At 44.2% G+C, this 27374-nt stretch overlaps 1 long non-coding RNA gene across 1 annotated transcript; it reads left to right on the plus strand.

Annotated features, from left to right (window-relative positions):
* Window positions 1–517: 517 nt before the first annotated feature.
* LOC146403647 (uncharacterized) lies at window positions 518–27148 on the plus strand. Its single transcript, XR_014843321.1, has 3 exons — window positions 518–7325; window positions 15344–15567; window positions 23563–27148. It is a non-coding gene; the product is annotated as an uncharacterized LOC146403647 (long non-coding RNA).
* The last annotated feature ends 226 nt before the right edge of the window (window positions 27149–27374 follow it).

A 27374-nucleotide genomic window follows, 5' to 3' on the forward strand; every position in this document is an offset into this window, starting at 1 on the left:
GTGATGATAGCATATAAAGATGCTTTCTGAGAAAGTGGGTCCTGGATATTCCTAATGATGACAGTAGGTCTCTTGGTGATGGCAGTTACTAAATGCTGCCCTTGATCACCCCCCTCTAGTTCATACCAACTACTTGGTACGCAGCAGCCACCCTGGATCTTCCCTCTCTTTCTAATGTGTTTCATCTCGTTTCCTCTACCCCACATCTCCTACAGATGCCCTTGTTTCGTTGGAGCATACCCTCCAGGAGCTTTCTGCAAAGTGCTTGCATGGGGGTGTAAACTCTTGAAAAAAAAATTCTGTAAAAAAAATCATCTCTCATTTTTTGATTAATAGTTTGAGCAGGAATAGAATTGTGGTTAGGAAAATTTTCTCTTTCAAATCCTTAAAGGACTTGCTCTAGAATTGTGTCTCCTGGTATTGATATTGGTAAGGCTAAAGACATTCTGATATCTGATTGTTCAATGTGAGGATTTTTCCCTTCTGGAAGTAAAGTATGGTTCTTTAATTTCATGATAACGTGTAGGGGTTGGTATGCAGAGAACTTTGAAAGCCCTTTAAGCCTTGAAAGTCATGCCCTTCATGTCTGAAAAAAACATTTTCAAAAACTTATGCTTTATTCCCTCTTGTCTGGTTTCCCTTTTTGGAATTCTTATTTTTCACATCTTACATATCTCTTAGGATGGTCTTTTAATATTCTCCTATTTTACCTTCTATCATTCATCTCTTTGTTCTTTGCTTGCTTCCTGGAGAGTTCCTCAAAAATTGTTCTGCAGCCTTCCTATTTAGCTTTTCATGTCTGCTTTTATTTTCAAATTCCAAAAGTTCTTTTGGTTCTCTAACGTTTTCCCCTAAAAAATTGCATCCTGTCTCATGTCATAGATACAGTGTGTCTGAGGACTCTAAGCGCCCCCCCCACCTTTCTTCCTGCTTTGTCTCAATTATTTCAACTTTGTCTAACATAAAAAGCAGAGGCCAAAATAAGCAGGAAAAAGCATTTTTTCTCAGATTTCTGATAACCTTTGGTTGTCTGCTTATGTCCAGGAATGAGAAACAATGGAACTGATGGGGTCTCTGAGCACAGGGTGGAACTTGGTGGAACTTCAACGTAAGGTGATCTAGCAGGACATTTTTGTGGGGAGGAATCCCTAATTTTGGTCAGCCTTCCCAGAGAACTCTTCCCAGCTTCTGTCTGAAGTCTTGAGGTCGAGCTGCTAGTGGTTTAGAGCCAAGAAAGGAAAAGAAGTGGAATGTCTCACTGTTCATCATGCACGTGACCAGTAATGGCCTGGTTTTCTAGGAATACTTTTTCCCCCAACTGCCCAGGTATCCTCTAGATTAGAGATGCTGTTTCACGGACTCCAATGAATAAACCGACAGTCATCTTGCAGACAGAGGAAGGAAAGCTGTGACGGGGATGAGCGCGAAGGAGTTCTAAGGCAAATGCTTTTAAATAGCTGTCATTGAATCCTCCTCCTTTTAGCTTCCCTTTTCACCCTCCACCTCTAGAAGTACCTGACACTATCAATTCCTGAGCCCTTCGAGGACTCTGCGCAGAACACCCCGTTGGCTCTTGGCTGTCCCTGCTACCCAGCTGGTACACGAATTTCTGAGGGAGGCCGTGATGAGGACACAGATCCTGCTTGCTCTCCTGTTACTGAAGTTTATGGCTGGCCACTGCTCTTTTCTTCCTATTCTTTGGGATTTAGAGATTAAAAATTCCTTTTCCTGCAGGCTTAGTGGAGATTGAAGAGAGAAGAAAACCAGATATGTTTGCACAATATGCCCTCTTTAGGAGAGGAAGAATGTTTCTGGAAAAAGATCCTCAGAACGCATTTCTCTTGCCCGTCTCTGCCCACAGCCAGCTGGGTGACTTGTCTGGGGCCTTTCCTCTCTCTGGGCCAGCCTCTGGCCTCTTTGTCTGGATGGGGAGATGAACATTGGAGCACTCTGAATCTCTCACAATCCATAGGCTGTGTAGTATAGGCTGCTGTCCCTGGACAGGAACCAGGACCATGGGGGCTTGTGGAGGAAGAGAAGGGACAACTGAGGGGCTTTAGAAAACACACATGTTAAGGGGAGAAAGCAGCAGGAGCTGTTTGCGCCTGAGGGTTGAAGTTGTCCTGGTGTGCTAAAGCTCGTGGTATGATGTCAGCACATGATGAGTAAAGCTTTCTAAATAAGGCCTCCTAATGAGGCTAAGCTCAGGGATCGCCAAGCTGAAAAACCCAGAGCTCTGCAAGGCTCTCCCTTGTCCTTGTGGGGCAATGGAGGTCGGCAGGGGTGGCATCTTCCTCCCACACTGAGACAGCACGGGCTAAGGGGCTGTGTAAACGGAGACCTCCTGGAAGTTGACCACAGACAAAGAGAGGTTTGCAAGAGGTTATTGGAGGACAATGTCTGTGACAGATAAAGCAGGGAGGAGGCAGGATTGGGCAGAGGAAACCACCTGATCACAAGAGGATCTGTCAAGATCTCAGTCAGCTCGAGCAGGAGCTCCAGGGCAAAAGCGGCTCCTTAGAGGAGTCTGTGTTAGACAGACATGGCCAGGCCCTGAACCCCCCCCCCCATTGTGCAGTCCCAGCAGCTGCCTAGGGAGAGTGCAGACAGATCAAAAGTTGAAATGGATCCTAAAAACACTAACAGCTGGAGGCTGCCAGGGAACAGCACTCTTTACAGCTGAATGGCAAGTTCTTTCTTGAAGGGAGAGCTGGGGCTCATGGGGCTGGGAGAGAGGAGTCACCAGGAGCGAGCTGCACAATCCTCTCTTCCCTGCTTGCTCATCTGAGCAGGAGAGCAAGACTCCCCAAAGTCCTGCATGTTCACATTTTCAGGGCTGGGACAGCACAGTGCAAAGACTCAAGGACCGTTCCATGAGGGTGAGGAGAATATTCTTCTCTGTCTGCTGATCCTGTATCACAGTGCTAGTCTTTCTCCTCAGGACCATGTTCAAAGACAGCTTTCCTGGAGGCCCTGGAAATAACAGCCTAGAAGAGATTTCTTGGGGTTCTGCCAAGGAAACGAGGCATGGCCTGGAATGGGAAGGGCCTCAGGCAGTCGATGGTCATTGTGCTAATTTCCAATGGCCAAATGAACTGTGTGCCAGGCACCTTGTATCCACATGTCTATCACGCTATATCAATCTGTATCTCTATTTGTCATCTCCATTTTATGTGTCATCTCTGTGATTCTCACAATAAAAATGATACCCACTCACTCCTACCATTTCACAGACAAGGAAACTAAGGGTCATATAGATGAGTCAATACATGCTGAGATGATGCTTGCAGGATGAGCCAGAGGCACCTGAAGAGAAGGGGCTGGGTGGGGCTGTCTGGGTAGATACAGAAGATAGACTAGCAAGGCGCCTGGAGGAGCCATCAGGAAGTTGCAGTTGCTGGAGAGCGAAAGGTCTGGGGAGCCAGCAGGTCTCTGTAGATTGGGGGCGGGGGGGGGCGCCCTTGGACTCAATGACATCTGTAGGCGGCACTGGTGATTGCACAGGGCACATTTCAGCACTGCCATGCTGGACAGCTCCATGCAGGTTCCCTGCCAGCTTCAGGTAAGATGACCCCCTGCTTTTTCTGAAGCCAGAGAAGGATGCTCAGAGCCATGTGAAGGCACAGGTTAGCACAGAGTCGTCAGTATCCCTGAGAAGCAACCAGAACTAGTGGGGATGGCAGCAGATGGGCAAGGTCCCATGCCGAGTCCTCTGTGACCACGCCGAAGCATCTATCATGTGGTTTATGGGGGTCTGCTGTGCCTGAAATAACTCATGGATGGCAGGGAGGGAACTTCCCTTGGGATTGGCAGAATCCCAATTTTAATTTAATTTCTTGAATAGACAGTTCATTCACACAGTTCAAAATTCAAAAAGTACAAAAGAGGATTCAGTGAAAATTTTCTCTCCTACTCCTGTTCTCCATTTATCCAAGTCCCCAGCCACACAGCCAGCCAATTTAGCCAGTTTCTTACACATCCTTCTGGAGATAAGGCATTTAAATTTTTCTTAGAAAATTAAATTTTTTTTCCACAGTGAAAATATATTGCTTATTTAATGAGGATAAGCAAACAGAACCCAAGAGAATAAAATTATCCATAATCCTACCTTAGAAAAAATTCACTATGCACACTGGGTATATAACTGTCCAAATGTGTTTCCTATTCAAAAATATATGAACTCTGTACATATGGATAGAAAAATAACTTTGGTATAAAAATATGAAACAACTGTATAAAAATATAAAGTTAAATAACTTTCCAAAAGCAAGACAGGAAACCCAGAAGTTGAAGAGTAAAAGACATTTGATAAAATATTTAAAATTTTGAACAATAAGTACTATACAGTCAAAAGACAAAATAGCCTGAGGAAGTGTTTGTCTTTCTATTACCAGTTTAATGGGTAGGAGTCTTTATAACCCATTTGGAAGATAAGAGTTCACATTTTTAATTTTCATGCAGCACATTTTTCTGTCCTGCTCAGGAAGGCCTCCATCACACAGGCTTATTACAATTTTTCCTAAATGTTCTTTTAGGAGTTTTATTATGTACATTTGTTATTACTTAAATCTTTACATTTATTGCTTTACATTTGTACATTTCAATTTTAATCCACCTGGTATTCATTCTTATATATGGCATGACGTAGGGGGTCTGGCTTTGCTTTCTTCCAAATGGGAAGCCAATTATATCAGCAACAATTTACAAAGTAGATAGTTATTTTTCCATTGAATTGAAATGCAGCCTTTACCATAGAGTGAGTTCTCCAAGGCACACAAATCAGTACAACAGAATTTTCAAAAGAACAGTTAGATCATGATTCTCATACAGATGTAAAGATGAAACATTGAGTATTTTGTTTAACCAACTGAGGAAACTGATGAGGTGTTATGACCAGTGCCAAGGAAAATGTGAGAACACATTTGTAGATCAGAAATATTGAGGAAGATGGACAAGTGCAGCAGAAACGGATTTTTTTTAAGGGGGAGGTGTGGAGGATTCACTTGCACTTCACAGTCAGAATTGCTTTACATTTTTATTAGTTATCTCCCATTTACAGAGTTGTCAGAGAGCTTCCATAAAGTCAGAACCACACTGGGAAGAAAGTGCTACAGGTATCCCATCATTCTCCATTGAAGCATAATTTTTTTCCCCTGTCTCCCCAATGTTAGTCAAAGTTAAACTTAAATTCTCGATTGCAGAGTAAGGTTGGTCTAAGTTTTGGCTTGTTTCTGTATATTATATACATGTCATTGACCACATAGGCCCAAGTCTGTTTTTCTAGAAGTTTTCATGAGGAACTTCATATTGGAATTTTATCTAAGGAGCTGGCATGAACTTTAAAGAATGTAAAGAGGTCTAAGGAGCAAAAGTACCCTCACCCCTGCTGCCTTGGGACAAAACTGCTCTTCCTTATAAAGCAGAAGCACCTGCCTAGCTGTTATCTCACTGAAACCATTGGTCCTGAGTAGAGACTCAAGAGTATAATAATTACATTAATTATAGGATTTAAAAACAGAGTAGTTGCTTCTATTTTCCAGAAAAAACTAGAGAGAGTACTTGAGAATGGTGTGCTGCACACCAGAACTTCAGCCGACTATCAGAGTGCATGGAAACACAGAGTTTTGACAACCCCTCACCTTCCACATACAACTTAGCTGCAAAATGAATCTATTTTTAAGAGACCCCAAAGTCTAGTCATCCTGAAGTGCATAAAAATAAGGAGCAGAACCAGAGAAGCCAAAATGCTGCTTTGTAATCAACGTTTCACAACTCTATTTCACTTAGAATTCATCCAATAAGTATCATGAATTAACTCAATATCAGTCCAAGGTTTTAAGTTACCTAAAGATCGTGGAAATTAGTTTCAAGCTGACACACTACGAAACCGTGTTGAGATTCAAGTTTATCGTAAGAAATGACTTAATTTAGTTCCTTGGATCAGTAAACCTGAATCCGTTTAGGAAGAACATACCCAAGTAAAATAAAAGCATATGCTTGCATCCTACTTAACACTGAGGAATGAGAGACGAGGGCACTGACAAATCAGAAGATACAGCTCTGGTTTGCGTAGAACTGAAAACATTGATCTTACTCGCCAAAGATGTAGGCTAAGATTTATGAGCTTGAACTCTTAAAATACTTGAGTTGACGTCTCAAAAATAACCATGCAGATATAACATGGATGCTATAAAATTCAGTTTTAAGTGTAAAGTTCAAATTCGAGGGGTATTTTTATACGTTGTACAAAACGGTCCCTGCAATCTCATTTTAGAATATGTTTCCATCACCCCTGAAAGTCCTCACTCCCAGCAGCCTAGTCAACCATTCATCTACTTGGTCTCCATTGATTTGCCCCTGAGGGACTGTCCATACACCTGGGAACGCAGAGCACGTCTTTCGTGTCTGACTTCCCTTATCCAGCACAGCGGTTTCTAGGCTCATCTGTGTTGTGGCATGGCTCACTACTTCCTTCCATCTTACTGCTGTCTGGATAGACCATATTTTGTATGTATTCCTCAGGAGATGAGCATCTGGGTGGGCTTCACTTTGGGGCTATTGTAAATCAGGCTGCTGTGAACATTTGGGTTTATAGTTCTGTGGTTATAGCCTCTGTAAATAAAGATATGTCTCCTTTTCAAATGCTTGTTCTGAGCATTGACTTTGTATATCTTATGCTTGCTAAGAGCTGTGAAAATACTAATTTTGGGTGGGTCGTCTTTACAATGTCTATTAAACACATACATGAGAAAATATTAAGGGAATTGTCATTAAAATATAGAACAAGTAGAGGTTTCTACTTAATCCTAACTCACCCATAACTATTAGGAATTACTGCTGAGTTGTAGGAAAGGCCAATTTGGTAGCAATTAATATAATGTTTTAATCTCATTTATCATGTAATTCACTACTTTCACAGGTTAGATTTCCCAAGGTTTGTATTCTCAGGCTAAAACCAACTTGGTCACTGTCTATTGATGTTGCAGGTTGGGTTCCATGGAAACAGGTACACTGATGGAGAGTTATATGCAACAGCTCTGAGGGAGAGAAGAAAGCAGAGGGGAACAGAAGGGAGAGCTGAACTTCTAACCCCAGAACCGATTGATGCATCATCAGAGTTGGATTGAGGCAAGGTGGCTAAGCCCTTGTACCTACTGCATCCGCCAGTGGAGATAACCTCAGACCCTGGGGAGATACTCTGCCCAGTAAGGTCAATGTCCAGGGAGGGGCTCAGCTGAGAGCTAACAGCCACTGACACCTCCACCCACTGGGAGTAATTCCACCAACAAAATTCCATCAACTACAGCTGATATATTGATATGCCGGTAGGTTCCATCATTTGCATTTATAGTCATAAGCTATATTTTTGGTTCTATTTTAATTAGGTCTGGATAAAGTTTACATCAGTGATAGAAAATTAAATGGTGAGCCTTTTCATCTGACTCTGGTATTGAGAGTCCTAAACGGGCTCAACTGGGAGACTGGGTGTGACCAGAGAGGCCCAAGGAGCAGACCCTGGGCCGGACACTTAAAGGCCAGGTCAAGGATGGGGATGCAGTGAAGGAGACGGAGAAGAGGCAGGTGGGGTGGGAGGAAACCATGAGAGTGGTGCTGAGTTCCAGATGCTCCACCATGGCTGTCATTTGACTTTTCCCACTTAAGATGGATGAGTATTGGCGGGGGGGCGGGGGAGCCCTTTCCACTGCAGGTGTTTCCTTCTAGGTGGGAGAGTTCAATTAATGTTACCTCCTGGCTTTGTCCCACCTCTCCCTTTTGCGTCCGAGAGTGAGCGTCATTTGACCGGCTGGTAAATGGGCTTGCCCTGCTCAGTCTCTCCCTTCCCTCTTCTGGGTTCCAGCCTACCAGTGAGAACAGCACTCCCCTAGCTCCTTCTGGCCAGGCCTGGGCCCTGCATGTTGGTGATGGGGTGGATGTGATTGCTTATCTCGGCGCTCACTTAGCCAGCCTTTTGGCTCTTCTGAGAGGTTACAACTTCCAGCTTTGCTTTTGCCAATTATGTGATATATAAAATATATTTATCAACAAGCTAATACATTGGCGCTCCATCTGCCACTCCTTTATAGGTTCTCTACGTGTGTTCTGAAACCAGCGGGGAGTGGGAGGCCCGGGGCATTTATCAAGTGTGCCTTTGAGAAGTTTAGTTTGCTTTTCCTGCTCTTATGATGAAACGCAAACTTCAAGCTTTTGTCATAATGGGATCCCGATCACGTCTTAGATTCCAAGTTCCTGTTACTAAGCTAGTCTAACATTCCATTCTCTGAACTATGGATAGAGTTAAACTCCATTCTCATATCAGGACTATCTAGACTTAGCTTGTATACACGTGGAGTTAATGTTTCTATACAAACATGATCACATGTGGTCTTTGCAACGGTACTGAGTTAGATGCTATGATTACTCAAACGATAGCAACATTTAACTGGCTTAAACACTGTCAGTTCTTTTATGCCACCACTTCCCTTTTTTGGGGGGTGGGGAGCTCGAAGGGACGTAAACTTCTAAGGCCACACGTAAGTGAATTCTTCTTGCCTTCATGTGTAACAGCCAGAATTAAAAACACTACACAGTATTTCAGGAGAATCCCGCATTAGGAAATATAGTGATTTAAACTCATTAAAAAACAAATGCCCATCTCTCAGATTGGGCTGCAAAGAAATTCAGCTACATGGGGCATAACGAAAACTCACATAAGCTTGTTTATCCTTCCATCTTTAAATTTGTTTTCATTTCAGGATGATACAAACAGGTGGCATGGAGATATTGATTTCAGACAGTGAAAATGGAATGAAGGGCTATTTTATATTGATAAATGGTCCAGTTCAGAATGGAGAGAAAATAGTTTGCTAATATGTTCAGTACATAGGCCCCCAGTAATAGATTCAAAGTTCTAAGGATATCTAATTATGTTCAGATGTGATTGCTTTTTCCTAAATCCTGCTCAAATGACCAGTCTAATAAAGCAGTGAAAGTTATTTAGTGCTAGCATATTCCTGGGAAGAGTCCAATGGAAACAGCAGGACTCCCTGAAGAACAAGTGCTGAGAAGGACTAGCTTTTTGTCTGTCTTCGCATCTACATGGACCGAGATCCTTTACAGATATTTGAAAGACTTAAGATCAAAATAATTAGTCTGAACAAAAAGCAAATATTCTCCAGTGAAGGGAGTTACTAAGGGAAACTGGAGAGAATAAGAAACAAGCCTCAGATGTCAAGACTGCCCAGGGAAAATTATAAAAAAGGATAGGCAATGTATTTATGAAGATTCTTTTGGCTGTGAGTGAAAAAAAAACCATACTTTAGCTTTGTGGTTCAGTTATCTAATGCTGTGCAACAAACCATCCAAATTCTTAGTGACTCAAAACAATTCATTATTATCTTTCATGGTTCTATGGCTATTCCTTGCTTGGGCATGCTAGTGTGATTGTACTTGTATTTGTGTAGTTGTGGTGTGTGTGTGTGTGTATTAGAGAGGGATTTACTTCAAGGAATTGGCTTATGTAACTATGGAGGCTGGGGAGTAGATCTGCCCACTGGAGGCCCAGTTAAGAACTGATATTTTAGTTCAAGTCCAAAGCATGTCTTCTGGCTGAATTCCCTCTTGTTCAGGGGAGGTCAGTCTTTTGTTCTATTCAGGCCTTCAGCTGGTTAGGTGAGGCCCACCCCCACGGTGGAGGGCAATCTGATTTACTCAAAAGTCCAAGTTAAATGCTAATCTCATCCAAAAAAAAAAAAAAAAAAAAAAAAACTACAGAGACATCCAAATAATGGTGGGCCAAATATCTAGGGACAGAGGCTCAGCCAAGTTAACGTGTAAAAATCAATCCTCAGGGTAGACCAGCATCTTGGAAAATCAGGCAAGAGCTGATGTTGCAGCCTTGAGTCCAAAGGCTGAAAATGCAGGCAGAACTTGTATGCTTCAGTCTGGAATCAGAATTCCTTCTTTTTGGGAGACCTCGACTTTGCTCTGAAGACCTTCAACTGATTGGATGAGGCCCAGCCCTGTTATGAAGAGTACTCTGCTTTATATTCTGAGTCTTCTGATTTAATTTGTCACATCTAAAAATGCCCTATGGCAAGATCTAGGCTGGAGAGACTGACCAAATAACTAACTGGGCACCGCAGCTTAGCCACGTAAGGTTTATCATCACACAGGGTCTGAAGGCTCCACTCCACTGAGCTCTATGTTCTAAGGGGCCTCACCCACATGGTTGGCAGTTGATGCTGGCTTAGTGGGTTCTCAGCTCTCCACTGGAATGGGCACATGACCTCTTCATGGAGTTTGGCTGGGTTCTCAAAAGGAGTGTCTCAAGGGTGAGTGATCCAAGAGACATGCTTCTTTCATCAAAGGATTAATATCAGAGCTATCTTTTCCATATTTGGTTTGCCTTGAGTTTATGTCAATGACATTCTTGCTCTGCTTTCATGGTCCCAATTCTGGAGACACCAGAGGACACGAATTTCTGCACAGAACCGTTGTGACCGATCCCTCGGAACTGGAGGTGGGCTAGGGCGATCTTAAAAGCAGGAAATGCAGAGCAGCCTCTTTTTTCCTGCACCGTCTAAATGCCTGCCCAACTGCAGTGTTCTCTTGTGTCCAGGAACTTGTCTACTAGCTGGACCAGAATGGGCTCTTGTGAATGGCTAGAGGAGCTGACCACAGCTAAGACCCAAGGAGTCTGTTTAGTTTTTCTTCTCATAGGAGCCTTTTCCTATGAGAGGTAGCAGGTGCCCTTTTCTTAGCTAGGTTTACACCTGTTATTTAAAGAAGTTAATAGCATTTTGGTATTCCTATATGAGACATTTATCAAAAAGATCGGTGTGCTAACTTTTGCGTTAATTTTTGGGTGCTGGAAGGAAAAGAGGATTCTGTGAAGGAGGCACACAGAGGGTTTCCAGGGCATTCATAATGTTTTAACCTGGACAGTAGATATATATATTCAACAAAAAAATAAGGCAAATACCCTTATAGGTCGTAAACACCCTTCTCCATGGATTCTTCATTCTTAAACTCGTCTACAAAACAAAATCTACCTGCGTTAACATCACAAGAGAAACTTGTAAAAATGACAAAGGTTTTCTATGGGTGGGTGGCTCATGTTTTCTACCTCTTGGTGAATCATTTTTTTTAAAAAACTTTTGCTAGAAAAGCATCTGCTTCCACTAGCTTTTCAAATTTGTCCCAAAGTTGCAAGTATAATTTCCGTTAGCTTTTCAAACTAGCTGTCTTCAAGTTGCAAAGTAATTTAATAAGCTCCCCTAGAGTTGCAAATATAACCAAAGATGCAGAAATACAAGAATATCTTCCTCTTTAAATCTGGTTCCTCTATGCATAGATTCACATGTGCTTTTACATAAGTGCCTAAATCGGATGACACACATCATAGAGCGTGTTCTGGGCAGAGCAACAGTGCAACAGGGGGCTTCGGGAGGTAACCACGTGGCTGAGGCTTAGCTGGTATGGGGAGAAGTAACAGGAGATGACGTCGGGGAAGAAAGTGGGGCCCAGAGTCCCCAGAGCTCTGTAGGGAAGGATCTGGGGTTTTATCCTAAGGGCTGTGGAGGTCACAGAAGAATGTATCCGTAAATACAAACGTGCCTCATTATGTGTGGTGGCTGCGTGGTACTTATTGTATGATAGAGTGATCAAAATCCTATTAACGGAGATTTAAGCTGGTCCCTTTTGGCCATCTTAAACAATAGCATGTTGAGCACCTGAGTGAATTTAAGACCCAAGATGAATTCCTTGAATTGGGTTGGTGGGTCAGATCATATTTTAAGTGGTCACATTTTAACAGACTGGAAACCACGCTGGCAGAAGTGTCAATTTACCCCATTTTTCTGGAGGTGATCAGCCTCGCCTGGTCATTTTTGTTTCTTCCGCTCAAGCAGCATTCTTTTCCTCCAACTTTGATTCTCCTTATTTTCCAGGTCTGGTGCCTGGAATCTACATTTTTGGGGGCTCTTTCCACAGGGTACTGGTTTAGCCTCTGTCATGGAGGGCTCCTCCGCCAAGAGCTGCAAAGTGTCCCTAAAGCAAAAGGCATCATTTTCCTCCGGGAAAGAGTCAGCAAAGGCACAGCCTTGGCTGACCTTGAGTTTTGCAGCGGCCTCTGGCGGTGGGGGCTCCTCACTGCTGACAGTCTAAGCCTTCAAGGGTCCTTGCTAGTCCTGCCCTGGAGGCAGGAGCAACTTCCAGATTCTCTGGAGGAAAACCTGAGAGCTAGCACTGGCCCTCCCTAAATCTCCTTCCTCCAAGCTTTCCCAGATGTTTTGTCAACACCTAACGTCCCATTTTAAATCCCCACCTTCTTGAAATGCCAAGAGTAGTTTCTGGTTTCCTGGCTGAATCCTGGGAGATCCCTTTGCCTTTCTTGGGTTAGGGATGAGGTTATCTTTTCACAGGCTTATTTGCATTGTTTTTATTAAGGCTTGCAGGTGTAATTTGCTCTTATTTAGGGATTTTAAATTTTCATCTTTTTTTTTTTTTTTGCCTTTTCTAGGGCTGCTCCCACGGCATATGGAGGTTCCCAGGCTAGGGGTCTAATCAGAGCTGTAGCTGCCAGCCTACGCCATAGCAATGCGGGATCTGAGCCATGTCTGCGACCTACACCACAGCTCCCGGCAACACCAGATCATTAACCCACTTGAGCAAGGCCAGGGATCGAACCTGCAACCTCATGGTTCCTAGTCAGATTCATTAATCACTGAGCCATGATGGGGACTCCTTTTCTTACTGATTTGTAAGTGCTTTTTAAAGTTAGGCATTTTTGCTTGGCGCATGAGTTTTAAAATTTTGGGGGGAGATTAAATTTTAACTAAAAATTGTCTTAACACCCTTAGAGCTTAGCATAATTAAAGACTTGAAAGGAACCTGGGGTTTTAACCCCCACCGGGTGATGTTGGACTAGATAACCCTCTACATTGGGGCCTGGGGGTGGGGATTCCTGGGCATCATGGGTGGCTGAGCATCATCTGGCCTCTACCCACGAGTTGGCAGTGACGGTCCTCTCCCTGACCCTGTTTGACAACCAAGATGGTCCCTAGACATTGCTAGGTGTTGAACATTAGAGCTCCCACAACCCCACGTAATTCATCCATCCTTTTCCGATTGTGTCCCATCCCAGCTGACCACAGGGAGGGGACCAGTAGCATCATCTCCAGCATGCCAGGGGTTGTCACCACCCACTCACCGTCAATAACGGGGTCCCTCTTGTAAACTGGCCAGTGAGAGACCCAATTCTAGCATTCAGTTAATTAAACTTTATTGCTCTGGTGGCTTACTTAACCAAAGCAAAGTCTAAGCCTGTAAATGCCACAAGGTCACAAAATCGAAAACTGAGGACAACCAATCAGACTGACAATAGGCTTCAAGCTATAGCCCATCAGTTTCCTTTCTTTGCTTCTGCACCTTCTCTGTACGTGTGCCTTTCCCCAGCTCCTCTTGGCCAAGTGCCTCAACCACTTCTGGTTTGGTGCTGCCCGATTCAAGTCTATTTTTGTTCACCTAAACCTTTAAAACTTGTCTCAGTTTACCTTTTAACACTAGGTTTCCAGTCTGAGCATCTGCCTCTTAAGGCTACTTCCAGTAACAACTGTCTTCATTAAGGTCCTCCTGGAAGCAGATCCTGAGGCAAGGATTCAAGTGCAAGTTCCTTGCCTTGCTATGTCTCTCATGTCCCCATTCCCTCACCAGCACCTTCTGGATCCTCTTCCAAACCAGCAATAGAGTATCAAGTCAGTTAACACTGTGGGAACCAGAGCTGGATGCCACTGGAGGACTCTGGGGACCAGCCAGGGCATGTCACTTAGGATTATCCCACCTGAGATGAGAAGGAGGAGGCTTTGCACAACTTTGTCAGCCCCCGGCTGGGGTGGCTTCCAGGGGGGTGCAGACTCTTAGGCATGCAGTTCTGCATGTGTGCACGCAGAGCAGGCTCCAGTGGCCAGAAAAAGTTATAGGATGAAGAGGGGGAGATGTTGGCCCTCACACGTGCACTACAACAGGAAGGCCCGTAGGGGCACCGAAAGCATCTGCCACAGGGAATTATCAGGGTCTTCACCACTGGAGACGAGGGCTCCATGTAGAGCATACTGTATGAGGCATGGAATAGGGGAGTGTAATCCTACAATAGTCTATTACTCTTTGGCCAAATGGTGACTTCCTTGCCATTCTGGGTCTGTGGCTGCATCAGAAGAGACATGGGCTCCCACAGTATTTGTGTGGCAGCAGCAGAAGTCCTGGGGGCAGAAAGCAAGACAGATGCAGTGCCGTGACGAGGAAACGTCACACGACACTTGCGTAATTACGGCAGCCACGCTGCAGCATAAAGGTGGGCATCAAAGAGCGCTCATTACACACACCAACATCTACTTCTTTCCAGGTCTTTAGATCCCATCTTCTACATTTTTAAAGGACGTTCTGGCATCTTGACTTCACTTAACATAGGCTGACCTTGAACTTGTGTTTAAACAATTTTACGCCTAACCACTTAAAATAACCCATTAGATCTGAATCTTTATAAGTACTCTCTTTGCTGGTAATTTTGGACCAATGCAATTTTACACTTCTTCTCTGGTCTGAACCCTTAGGATCTATTTCCACACACATACCTAGATTTGGGCTGATAGAACCGCCAATTAAATTGCAATCCTGACAGTGTGTAAGTTCTTGCTTCCCATTTTCAACCTGTCTCCTGGATATGTTTGGCTCTAACTGTGGTTACTGATGTGGAGAGAACGAGGGCTGGTGGAGGTAGGCTTTGGAGGGATGCAGAGCCCTCCGCAAGGTAACCTCCGCAGGTGAAGTGGGTATGGGAGCAATGGGCCAGGGGAGGTATGAATTCCTGAGACCAGGGAGGAGAAGCTCCTCTCTCCTTTGACAGACATGAAAGTCAGTGGGATCCGGAGGTCACGACATCCTGAAAGGTGGAATGGGGTGCTTGAACGAGTCGGACTTTCGGAGATCAAGAGCCCTGGTGGGGGTAGAAAGCTCAGTTTTCTTTTACCTCCTGAAGAACCAAAGTTTGGGTTTATTAGAATATCAAACATTGACCTCCACAGAACAAGCTCTTCCATTCTGACGCTGCCGTATACTGAAAACGCAGAGGCTTGGACTTGCCGTTTTTGCTGTGGTCCTTCTCGTACAGTCAGAAGTAATCAGGCCACTTCATCTTTTGGTGTCAAATACCATATAATTCATGGTATAGGAAAACAAAAAACCACCATAAGTATTTCAAGGCAGAAATAATCTAATTCAGATTTTACTGGAACTGATGAGCAAAAATGGGCGGGACCAGGTCTAATGTTTGGGTTCTCTGCTGCAGGGTCAGAGCGCGATTGCTACCCAGAATTTGGATCCTTCCAGCAATCATCACCAACCTCACAGACCTGAGGCAGGGCAACAGGGATGGAGGATGTGGCTCAAGCTTGCATTTGGCAGGCGCATGCATTCAGAGTGAAGAAATGGATTCTGTTTCAGCTTCGCTTTTCTGGGCTTACGTGAGAATTTCTCACTAGCAGAATACAAACGACATGTAGGACCCTGGAGGTAAGGGTCTGAGAAATAGAGGGACCTAGACTTCCAACCGCCAGGGCACAGGGGAGAACAGAATAACATCTGGCTTGTATGTAAACCAGAGTTTTGTTCCAGAGTTTATTCTTTCCCCCAAACAGCCGCCAATACAAAAAAGCAAATATGTTACTGAAGTTGTCGGCTTTAAAAATGTAGAGGTTCTGAAATGGTGAGAGGGGAAGAAAAATCCCGATTATGGTGAGGGGATAGGATAAAAAATAGTTTTTACTAAAGAAATGATTTGGGACATTGATTTGTCCAAATACATGTAGAGATAATTGAGTTGAAATCGGTGTTCAGCATTTGCAAAGTTTTGAAAGTAATTGTTTGGAAAGCTGCCTTCTCAACAATCAATTATTATACTTAATTGAAGACATAAAATTTCTATTGCTAAATTTGTCAGCTGCTATATTTTAGAGTCTCCTATTTATAGTGTTTATATCTTGGCCAAGTTGAATGTTTGGTAAATCTTAAGAGTTTAACTATTTACTCAGAAAAAAAATCATTGATTAATGGTTTTCAAGTGTCCTAGAGCAAAATAAACTGAATTATTGAATATTAGGTATTCGATGTAAAGTATTTAACTTTTCATTAAACGTTAACTTCCCTTTTAGGGAAAGAAATTTTTAAATAAAACCACCAAGCTAGAATGACTTGTGTGGGAGTTCATCAAAAGATAAAGCTTTGGGCTCAGCATAAAACCAAACAAACATACATGAACCCCTATGTTATTGCAGCACTACTCACAATAGGCAAGACGTGGAAACAACCTAAATGTCCAATGACAGATGAATGGCTTAAGAAGATGTGGTACCTATACATAATGGAATACTACTCAGCCACAAAAAGAAAATAATGCCATTTGCAGCAACATGGATGCAACTAGAGACTCTCATACTAAGTGAAGGAAGTCAGAAAGAGAAAGACAAACACCATATGATATCACATATCTGGAATATATGGCACAAATGAACCTATCTACGGAAAAGACAAACTCATAGACATGGAGAACAGGCTTGTGGTTGCTGAGGGGGAGTAGGAGGGACTGGGAGTTTGGGGTTAGTAGATGCAAACCATTGCATTTGGAGTGGATAAGCAATGAGATCCTGCTTTACAGCACAGGGAACTATATCCAGTCACTTGTGATGGAACATGATGGAGGATAATGTGAAAATTCTGTATAAAAAACTGGGTCACTTTCCTATACAGCAGAAACTGACAGACCATTATAAATCAAATATAATTTTTAAGAAACAGACCAAAAAACCCCAAGGAAGAATGTTAAGACTTTAAATTTTTTTGAGGCAATAATCTCAGTAGAAACGGAAGGAGTTAGCCAGTCCAGTTCCTTATGTTTTAGGAGTTCCGTAATAGTTACTAAATACCACAAATTTATGCACTTCCTTACTCCCTTGTCAGCAATTCCACACACTGGAACCCCTAACTGAGAATCTGCTTTCCTCAAGCCAATTTAGGGGGAACCCAGCCAAGACCAGGGAAAAACACAACTCCATTGAAACATTGCTAAGTATTTGGTCCTGGCCATTGATGACTTTTGCCTTAAAGGTTATTTTTTTCAAATGTCACACATTGTGAAGGGACAACGAGACAGGGAGAGCTATGGAAAAATTGCTTCCGCTCAGGAGTATCATCACAACTCAGGCTTGGTTGCCGGTAAATTAGAACTGGGTTGATCACTAGCTGTGGAGGAAGCAAACTTGGAGCAGTAAGGAAGGGACCCGGACTCAGCTAAGAGCCAAGTTTACCCAAAATCTGAATAGAGGAGGCAAAGGGAAGCTACAGTTTATGAAGGGAAGGTGTTCAGGCAAATCAAAGCCACCCCACTCGACTTGGTTAACTCCTTTTGTCCTGACAGCTCTGATGAGTCTCTTCCCACTAGACCATCCGTGAGGGCTGGAGCCGTGTCTGTCTTGTTCACTGGTGCATCCCTGATGTCTGGAACAGAGCCCGATACATCGAGGCATCCTCCTTTGGTCAACAAAGAGGAGAATCTAGAGGTCAGTTGGGCAGACAACCGCAAGATGAAAATGGAGCCCCTCGGGCGAAGGAGCGTTCTAGAATCAGCATCAAGGTGAAGAGGGATGTAGTGCTGCTGTGTTCCCACCTCTGGGAAAATGGAATTAACTCACTTCCGGGAGGAAGCCTGGGCACCAGCAGAGAACGTGTCCCTTCAGCCCATGACAAACACACTGCTTTCAAAGGCCCCACCTTGGAAGAAGAAGAGCACCTAGTGGGTCCCTAGTGACACAGCATTTGGCAACAGCCATGTGGCTTACCCAGTGACTACGGAAGTTAATGAAGGCTCTGGGCAAGAGCATCCAGGGACAGCACTTCCAGCATCCTTTATCGTACGTATCACCTATGCAAGGCGTCAACCGGGTGACAATTCGCGTCTGCTTAGCGACCCTAGCCCATTCATTCTACCTGTTGGTAGCTGAGACACCTTCCTTATTTTGGGTGGAAGCCTGCATTGCTGTAAATGTCCACAGATCCTAGTCTTGACCTAGTAACCAATAACAACCACCCATCTCATGTTTGATAGTGTCCTTTAAATATGAATAGCCTTGTAGTCCCTAAACCCTCAAGACTGAGCAGTCCTGGTGCAAGGTAGTCCTTAGAGGGAATAGTTCCAGAACACTGAATTATATTCACGCCTGAAGCCAAATGGGCCATTCTTTATTCGATACCTCGGTGGCCAGAAAGCCAATTACCACTGCCTTGTTCATGATTCTCGTGCCCGCTGACACATGGGCTTCAAGAATGAGTACATAAAGGATGAGCAATGAGAGCCTGCTGTGTAGCACTGGGAACTGTCTTTAGTCACTTATGATGGAGGATGATAACGTGCAAAAATAGAATGTTTATATGTATATGTGACTGGGTCACTTTGCTGTACAGTAGAGGAAAAAAATTGGGGAAATAATTTAAAAAAAAAAGAACACAGATATGAGACCACCTTACAATTTAGGTGTTCCTGGCATTGACCCCAGGGTCCTGTTTTCATTCATTTTCCCCAATGCCTCATTTCGTCAGTGAACACATCCGTCATAGTGGCAGAGTCCACCCTCAGAGCCAAGCGTTGTCACTCCCTGAAATGGTAGGTGTGTACACTCAGCCATCCACCCTGGAGACAAATGACTTATGTCAACCTTAGAGGTCAGTTATCCCCACTGACCCTCCAAGATAGCATCCTAACTATACAACACAGACCTCAGAAAGACATGGAATTAAAATTTGCCAGGAACATACCAGAGACACACATGCTCTGTTGATAAGTGGCCTTAGATCTTAAGGGTTCAAAGTCAAAATGTTTTTAATTTGGGGTGAGACTGGATTATCGACTTATTGATATAAGACCAAAAATATCACCTATTGAACACTTCAGAATGTCAGAACATTGTTTTGTTTCTGTCAAGAGTCACAGAATTAGCGCTGTTTTTTGTTTGTAGAGTTATGAGGGAAAGACTGCCACAGCTTGGCAGAGGATTCCACATCCTGTGGCTCGAGAACCGCAGTTTTGACTGGTTTGATCTTCCCACGTCACTTCTGTGGACACTGACAACTCTGGTATGATAGCTGCAGAGACAGTGAAACCAGAACAGGAGCCGGCTTGGGACTATGATAGAATTTTTAGAAAGGTCTTCCAATTAAGCAACAAGCAAGGGTTTAGACTGCGGTATTTTCTGCTCCGGGAGCGTGCTTTAGTGAAGAGCAGTATCATCCGTTACGTAAGAACACCGCCACACCACATTCTAAGATTTGGACTTAAAGAGATGCACCAGAAAATGGCCCATTATTTCAGGTTTTCAAAGTATACAGAACCTCACAGCATTCTGGCCACAAGGATGACGTCTTGGGGTTTTATCAGATCCCACGTCATTTAGGAGATGTGGTGCCAGATTACCAGTATCAGGTAACAGAAGCCTTTCAGCCTAATCAGAAGGCCCTAGACTCGATTCCTTCCCTGCTGGTAGTTGGTTGTGTTACTTTGAGCAAGTGAAGCTCCAAGGCCACGTGCCGCCTTCCAAAGTGGGATGGGGAGAGTGACCCGCTTTGACGGTCCCACAGAGCCCCTTTCCCAGTTGGGACCACGGTACTCCAGTCGTCTTGAGTCACACCGAAACATCGTTCCTGGCTAAGAGAAAGATGGACTAACCACAATTTATCTTGTCAAATCATGTCTTAATGGACCAGTAACTTCTATTTAATTCCATTGGCAAACACGGATTCTGAAGTTGCTGTTTAATTTTCACAACAGTGTCGTCCGTCTAGTACCCAGTCAGTACTTCATGAAACACATTCAGGAAGTTTACCTGCATGCTTCCTGGAGTCAAAGACTATAACAGCCTCCTGTGTTTCTGCTGAGGCCCCATCGGTGCCTTGAATCCCAGGCACAGTTTATGCCGTTTTATTGCTGAAGCGGGGACTAGAGACAATGGCTTCCCTTTTGTTTATTTACTGCTTTGGAGAAGAGCGGGCACCAAGAATTTCCACCACATTTGACAGCCAGCATCCTGCCTCTCACAACCCCACAGGACATTTGCCACGACAGAGGTTTATCTGGATCAAGCAAGTGCTACTCTGAGTTTGTGACCGGTCAATAAAGCAGCATCTGCACCCATCACCATTTTAATCCTCAGAGGCCACAAGAGCTCGCGAATTCAATAATGACATCCCTAGGACGGGGACGGCTCTCTGTGGGCATGCAGTGGCAGCTGTTTTCCTCATTACGGAGCCTTTAATTAAAGGCCATTCTTTATCTCCCCATGTGGATTGATATGATGGCTTATATTGGGCAAAGGGCCACACGAGACTTGGCTGACTCTGACCACCGCCAGGTGAAACGGAAAGTAATGGGAGGAGTTCCACAGAGCATCAGGAGGGGCTTCAGTGCGTGGCTCTCCCGCACGTGCACAGGGCTCCACCCTCCAGTGCTGAGCAACCCTCCGCGCTCCCTCCCACCTGACACCGGTTTCCATGGTGACGTAGAGTCCCTGGGCTGCTGTTAGGGCTCAGCCATCTCTTCCCTGCCCTGTACTTTTGTGTCCACGACCTAAGCCTCACCCTGGCTTCTTGAGCTGGGGGAGAGTGAGTTTCCAAGATCCTTTTCTGAAGGACAAAGGGAGGTCAAAGGAAAGAAGGGCTCTTTGAAGGGGCCTGGTTTGGGTAGGACCTCCCCATGGTCTCCTTCTGGGTCTCACCCGACAACAAAGCCTGTCAAGCCCCCATCCCCTAGGGACTGAGCCCCTGGCCAGGAGCCCTCTCTGCCGAGGGGTGCCCTTTGCCTGCTTCCTCTGCCTTTTCCTTCCTCCTCCAATTATCTGGAATGACGAGCATCTGGGCCTAGGGCCCCTTTCTTGCCGGTTGCAAGTTCATGGGTAACTGGGGATAAGGAATCCTGGGTCCTGGGCTTTTGAGGATTTCCGGAGGGTGGGTACAGCAATTCCTCTGGTCAGGTGGAAGGGAGACACCCGAGATACTTCTGTTTCCTCCGTCTTATTTCATTTTCTTAGGGCCACACCTGTGGCACATGGAAGCTCCTGGACTAGGGGTAGACTCAGAGCTGCAGCTGCTGGCCTATGCCACAGCCATGCCAGATCCAAGCCATGTCTGTGACCTACACCAGAGCTCATGGCAACGCCAGATCCTTAACCCCCTGAGTGAGGCCAGGGATCAAACCTGCATCCTCAGACACTATGTCAGGTTCTTAACTGACAACCACAATGGGAACTCCTGTCTTATTTCAAATGAGAAAACTCCCCAGTATTAGTTTTCATGGCACATTTGGGATCTAGGTAAATAAGAGGTGTCACCTTTGGAAACTTGCTGGGGGTAGAGCTAGGGTTTCAGAGAAAGGAGGAATAGTGTCAGCTGAAAGTAAGTGTGCAAGTGGCTACTTACACTGTGGGGCCCCGTGCAAATGAAAGGGGCAGGCTCTCTCACTATCAAGAGTTTTAAGGAGGTGAGAGAAAAGCATTAAACCAAGTGCAGGGCTCTTCTGAGCACAGCGCCTGGGTGACTTTCCAGGCCCCATACCCATGAAACTGGACCTGATTAAGAGACTTAGTGTGGGGGTGGACATTTGAACTGGGCCTGAACCATGGCAGTGGCACAGAGACATGTCGCCATAAGGTCATTTTCCACATGAAAGTATCTTGATCTTTTGCTAAATATTGAGCTTTAGGAATTACCTTGATCTGTGCCTACTTCTAGATAGAACATAGGTCATAACTCTTGTGGAGACCAGAAAAGCTTCCCCCCAAATCTCTGGTGCAGGTCTCAGAACCACAGAAGCAGCGAGGACTAGATAAACTAGATTCCAGAGAGGGGGGAACTGTGGGGGTGAGTTGTTTACAGCCAGCCGCATTTCGCTGCTGGCATTTGTCAGTGTTGGGCATGGGCCAAGGATCTGATTGGCCCTGGTGGAGGGCTCTGCTGGGAAAAAGACAGTTGTATTGATTATACAGGGCTGTCGTGACAAGTTGGAAACTTGAAGGGCTTTGAGTGTGTGGCCAGTTTTCCCAGGAGACATCTCCTAGATCTCAGGGCTGCACAGAAGGCTGGGACATGGGCGGAGAGCTGATCAACAGCAGAGTCAAACCATTAGCCGTCTTGCCAGGCTTAGGACGCGGGTGATCCGGGGAAGGGGCACAGCCCAAGCCTACAGCTCCATCTGCTCTCAAGACTTTTTGCAGGTGTTGAGGCTGCGGTTCTCTGATGGGCAGAGTAAGATCTCCAAGTTCCTTCACGGCGAAAGAAAGACCTCCCACGCTCCCAACCAAAGCCCAGAAATAAGGACGACCCAGAGTCCTGCTCAAAGTGCCCCTCAGCCTGCATCAGGTCCGTCTTGGGTGTGGCATTAGAGGACAGCCTCCTCCATCCACGCCCCCAACGGGGAGGTCATCCTTTCTGGCAGGAGGGCTAGAGTTTTCTTATTCACAACGCCCGTTGTTAGATACGCAAAGCTGAGAATAGAGCCAGGAATCAAGAAGAAAATTACCTAAGCAGACTTGGCTATCCAGATATTACTCTCTGGAGTATGTCACGGCCCCTCCAGGACCCTGCCCTGTTCCCCTCTTATGAGCATAAGATATGTGACAAGGAGTTAGCAAGAAAAGGGAAGCTAGGCACCAAACCCTCTCACTAGTTTCAAAAATCCTGAGTTATTTTAGTAAATCAGATCCAATGATATATAAAAATAATTCAGTATGATCAAAGAGGTTTTCCCCTAGGAATAAAAGAGCTATTTTAAACACAAAAGTACAAAAAACTCAGTAAAATTCATCACATTAACAAAAGGGGAAAAAGTCATAGGATATTAGGATAGAAGCAGAAACCACAGGACACAAGTCACAATACCTTGTAAATAAAACAGCTTCAGCAAACAAGGAATAAGAAAACCCTTCGGTAAATATTGTACTTTAATGGTGAAACATTGGAAACGTTTCTTTGGAGCTTGGGAAAACGCCTGATATCACGGCTTTCCCTGATTATACTGGGAGTATAATGCAACAGAAAGATGTTGAAAACCTAAGGATTCTAAAGAAAACAAACTTATGCGTAGATGATCTGATTTTATATGTATAAAATAGAGCTATAATCTGTTAAATACTCTTTTAACAAATCACTGAATGTGAGGTTAATACTTTTAAAAAATCAGTTTCATTTCCATACTCAAAAGTAGCAGAAAAAAGGATAAAAAGTTGAGTACATAGGTATGTTTAGTGCTGCAGTTAATTTTGAAAATTCACTTGTATGTGCATTTTTCTGAATGTATTTTTGAAATAAAGATTTTTAGTGAAAATAGAATTGTCACCAGCAGACCTGCACTATGGGAAATAAACAACTGGGTTTTTTGTTTTTGTTATTGAGTTGTATAGATTCTTTACATGTTTTGGATGTTAACCTCTTATCAGATATGATTTACAGATATTTTCTCCTATTCTGTAGGTTGTCTTTTCATTTTGCTGGTTGTTTTTGATGTGCCTGAAAAAACAACCTAGGATATGGGCAGAAGAACTGAATAGACATTTTTTTCCCCCAAGCAGACAAACAGATGGCCAACAGATACATGAAAAGATGCTCAACATCACTCATCAAGGAAATGCAAATCAAGACCACAAGGAGATATCACCACCTTACACTTGTCAGAATGGCTTTCAAAAAAGAAATAAGCATTGGTAAGGATGTGGAGAAAAAGGAACCCTTGTGCATTATAGCTGAGAATGTAAACTGGTGCACCCACTATGGAAAACAGTAGGGAGCTTCCTAAAAAATAAAATCCCCGTATGATCCAGCTATCCCCCTTCTGGGTATACAACCAAAGGAAATGAAAAACTCTTAAATATCTGCACCCTCAAGTTTATTGTAGCATAATTCACAATAGCCAAGACATGGAAACAACCTTTGTGTCTGCTATGGGCTAATGGGAGAAGATTGGTGTGTGTGTACACAACGGAGTATCATTCAGCCGTGGGAAAGTCCTGTCATTTGTGGCAACATGGATGGACCTTGAGGGTTATTATCCTAAGAGAAATAAGTCAGAAGAAAATAAATACTGTATGATATCACTTGTAAGTGGAATCTAAAGCCAGACTCGTATCAACAGTGGAAGGGTGGTTGCTAAAGGCTGGGGGACACGGGGAGATGAAGGTCAAAGGGGACCAACGTCCAGTTGAAAGAGGACTACGTGGTGGGGATCTAGGGCACAGTGCTGTGATTCTAGTTAGTATTGTATACGTGAAAGTCGTTAGAAGTAGATCTTAAATTTTCTGACTATAAATAAAGAAACATTATGTAAAATGAAGATACTAGCTAGCACTGCAGTGGTAGTCATTGCACAATATATGAGTTATCACCTCAGCACGTTGTCCCCTTGGAACTCACAATGCCAATTCTACCTCCAAAGCTAACAAAGGTCATTCAGAAGCAAATGGTTGCAGATGAAGTGTGAACAAATGAATGAAGAATGACAAGAATAAATATTGACTAATAATGAGAGGTTTAAATATGCATTGAAATGACAAAATACGGCATTAAAATCAGGACTGGGTTATTGTTGCGCTAGTAATCTAGCTGCCTCATGTTTTCTGGGAAAAGAGATAAGAGTCATGATTTATTAGATTCTGATATTTTCAGCATTGCTGAAATCCCCAAGGTAACTCCTAAAAGATCTAACATTTTTAGAGCTCGAAGGAGAAACAAGGAAAAAGTAAAAAAAAAAAACCTAAAGAAAGTGAGAAGGAATTGGAACTTAGAACGTGTGGGACAAACAGCACAAAGTATGTTAGAATTATCAGTAATTGACAATCATTAAGTTTAAATGAAATAAATGCTCCAGTTAAAAGGAAGCTACTGCCTGGATTAAAAAAAGAACACACACAAGGCATCTTCTACTGGCTCTCCAGATCCAGTCTCTGTGCTATTTCACCCGGTTGCCAATCCCAGGATCCAGCCCACTGATAGCCAGACAGACCCCAGAGGGGAGGGGAGACCAAGCACAAATCAAAGAAAGGGATGGATGTGTGGTTCAGGCACTTGAAGTCTGGTCCCTCAGTGATAGAGTCAATCACTGCAACGTCTTCCTTCAAAAGAAAGGTCTGAGATGAGCACTTTGAAGCCGTAGTTCATCTGAGAACTAGTTCCAGAAAGCTGAGGTGAGGAACCAATAGGAAAGGCCAAAATAGGGCAGCACTAAGGAGTTAGTTCACTGCTGTTGGAAACAGGGACCTCTCAGAGCCTATAGGATGCCTTTCGGAATCAGTGATCGAGCAAGGAGTCAGGAGATTTTATCTACTGGCTCCAGTTGCCCCTTGTGTGAAGGTTACCCCCAGAGAGGCTAATACCCCTGTTTGTCTGAACTGGAAGGTCTACTGGTCTCCAGGCAAGAAGGTACCGAGGCAGAAGAGTGTAAGTGCACTTGAGGGGTTGGCTTGTGTGGGAGGAGCTGTCCAACACAGATTGTGCTGAAACTTGAGTTGGGCTGAGGGTTGTGACAGGAGGTATCTGTCACAGTAGGGGTGCTGAGTAACAAACTGCTGTTTCCATGGTTTCACCTTCAGCTCCATGACCTAGCTTACTGGGGTGGGAGACTACAGGAAAGGATAAATGTAGGCATTAAGGCCAAAGGAGGGATGAAGCCGAAGGAACCAGACCCCTGTGACTTAAAAGGTTGACCATGAGTCACAAGAAGTTCTTGAACACTTGAAAGGAAGAAATGTACCCAATGGGTAAGAGAGGGAGCAGATGTGCCCAGAGCGTAGTGACTAACACGGGTAAGCAGGGATTTTTAGATGACTCCAACCCACTCTCTGGCCCTGCACAATTTCTCGGATGGAAGGAATAACATTGAAAGCTAATTATCAGAGAGGGACCAAGAAGGGTCCTTTGCTTAAAGCTGGCAGAGGTAGAGAGCAGGGAGTAAAATCACAATGTGAAACTCTGCAGAAAGATCAGTACAGGTCTTTCTGTATTTTCTTGGAGACAGATTTTTTTCCCCAGATTTTGTAATGTATTTTGAACATTTCTAAAGCAGCAAGCTATCAAGCTAACAGAACCCAAAAGGTAATAGTCTTCCTATAACACGTTTATCCCCACTGACATCAGAAGTGTAGCATGATTACTACTTACACCTGGGCACTTAACGTGTACCCATGAGAGTTCAGTCTGTGCACCTGACCAGATCCAGCCAAGGGACACAATGTAGGCTTTGTCTGCAGTGCCCAGCCAGGAATCAAGTCGCAGGACTCCTCCCTTTCCTAGTCACAACCTCAGAGTCCTCCCCTGGTCTTGAGCTGGATTCCCCAGCAAGCATTCAAGAAATCAATTGCTTCCTGGAACACTGCCCAGCAGATCCCCAAGAGAACAGGTCTGGAGCCCTTCTAGGTTCTCAAGCTTTCTGAAGCGCCACTAGACTGGGCCCCAACCAGACTTCACCAGAGCTGGACTCAGTGCTCTATGGATCTGGCCAGCTATCCTGGTGGGATCCTGGGAGCTGGGTCATGGAGAGTGAGGTGCTGTGGAGATCCCACACGCCTTGAGGCAGAGCCTTCTTTTAAAGATTGGGCAGGACTCACTCCAGATAAAAAGATCTCCCAGCATCCTGAAGACCTCAGACATGATGCTGTCTCTCCAGGGTCTAATCAAGTCTGAGAAACACTTTTCCCACGTCCCCCTGGGTCTCTGCCTCCTTGGATGAGAGGGACTTAAACTGGCATGGGTTTGAGGCAGGGGTCATCCTCAAGCTTTCCTGGAGCTTGGGGACACAAGAAGGGCAGTGGAGTACCAATGATGCAGTAGGAAGCAGGAATGCCCGCTATGGCTGGCGAATCCAGGCTTCCAGATTGCAGCTCATGTTCTACTGGGAGTTGATAAGATGGTTAGTGAGAACGCTGGGAACATCTTAATAGCTTTATGTTCTGTTTTTATTAAGCATTTTATGTATTTGAAATAGGAGTTCTTATAGCCGATGATATAATAGCTGTATCTGGAATTATAACTTCAAATACTGTTAAATAAAACAGCAATTTTAAATAAATGGGATATCACTTGCTCTTTTATATTACAAAGGACACATTCCTCTCCTACACCCACATCAGCACAAAGGAACCCATCAGAAACTGAAAGCAGGTGGGATGTGATTAAAAGAGAAAGCGTGAGTTTGTCTTCCACTTGGTCTCTTTGTGACTATCATTTTTCCCCGGCAGCTTCCATCAGGAAAGAAGGTTAGTGCCAAATTCAGGGCCTTATAGGAAGAGACAACC

Source organism: Sus scrofa, chromosome 4 (assembly GCF_054392235.1).
Source record: "Sus scrofa isolate SSC_HxYL_T2T_F1_AM1 chromosome 4, Sscrofa_HxYL_maternal_Yorkshire_Landrace_v2.0, whole genome shotgun sequence".
Taxonomy (NCBI): Eukaryota; Metazoa; Chordata; class Mammalia; order Artiodactyla; family Suidae; genus Sus; species Sus scrofa.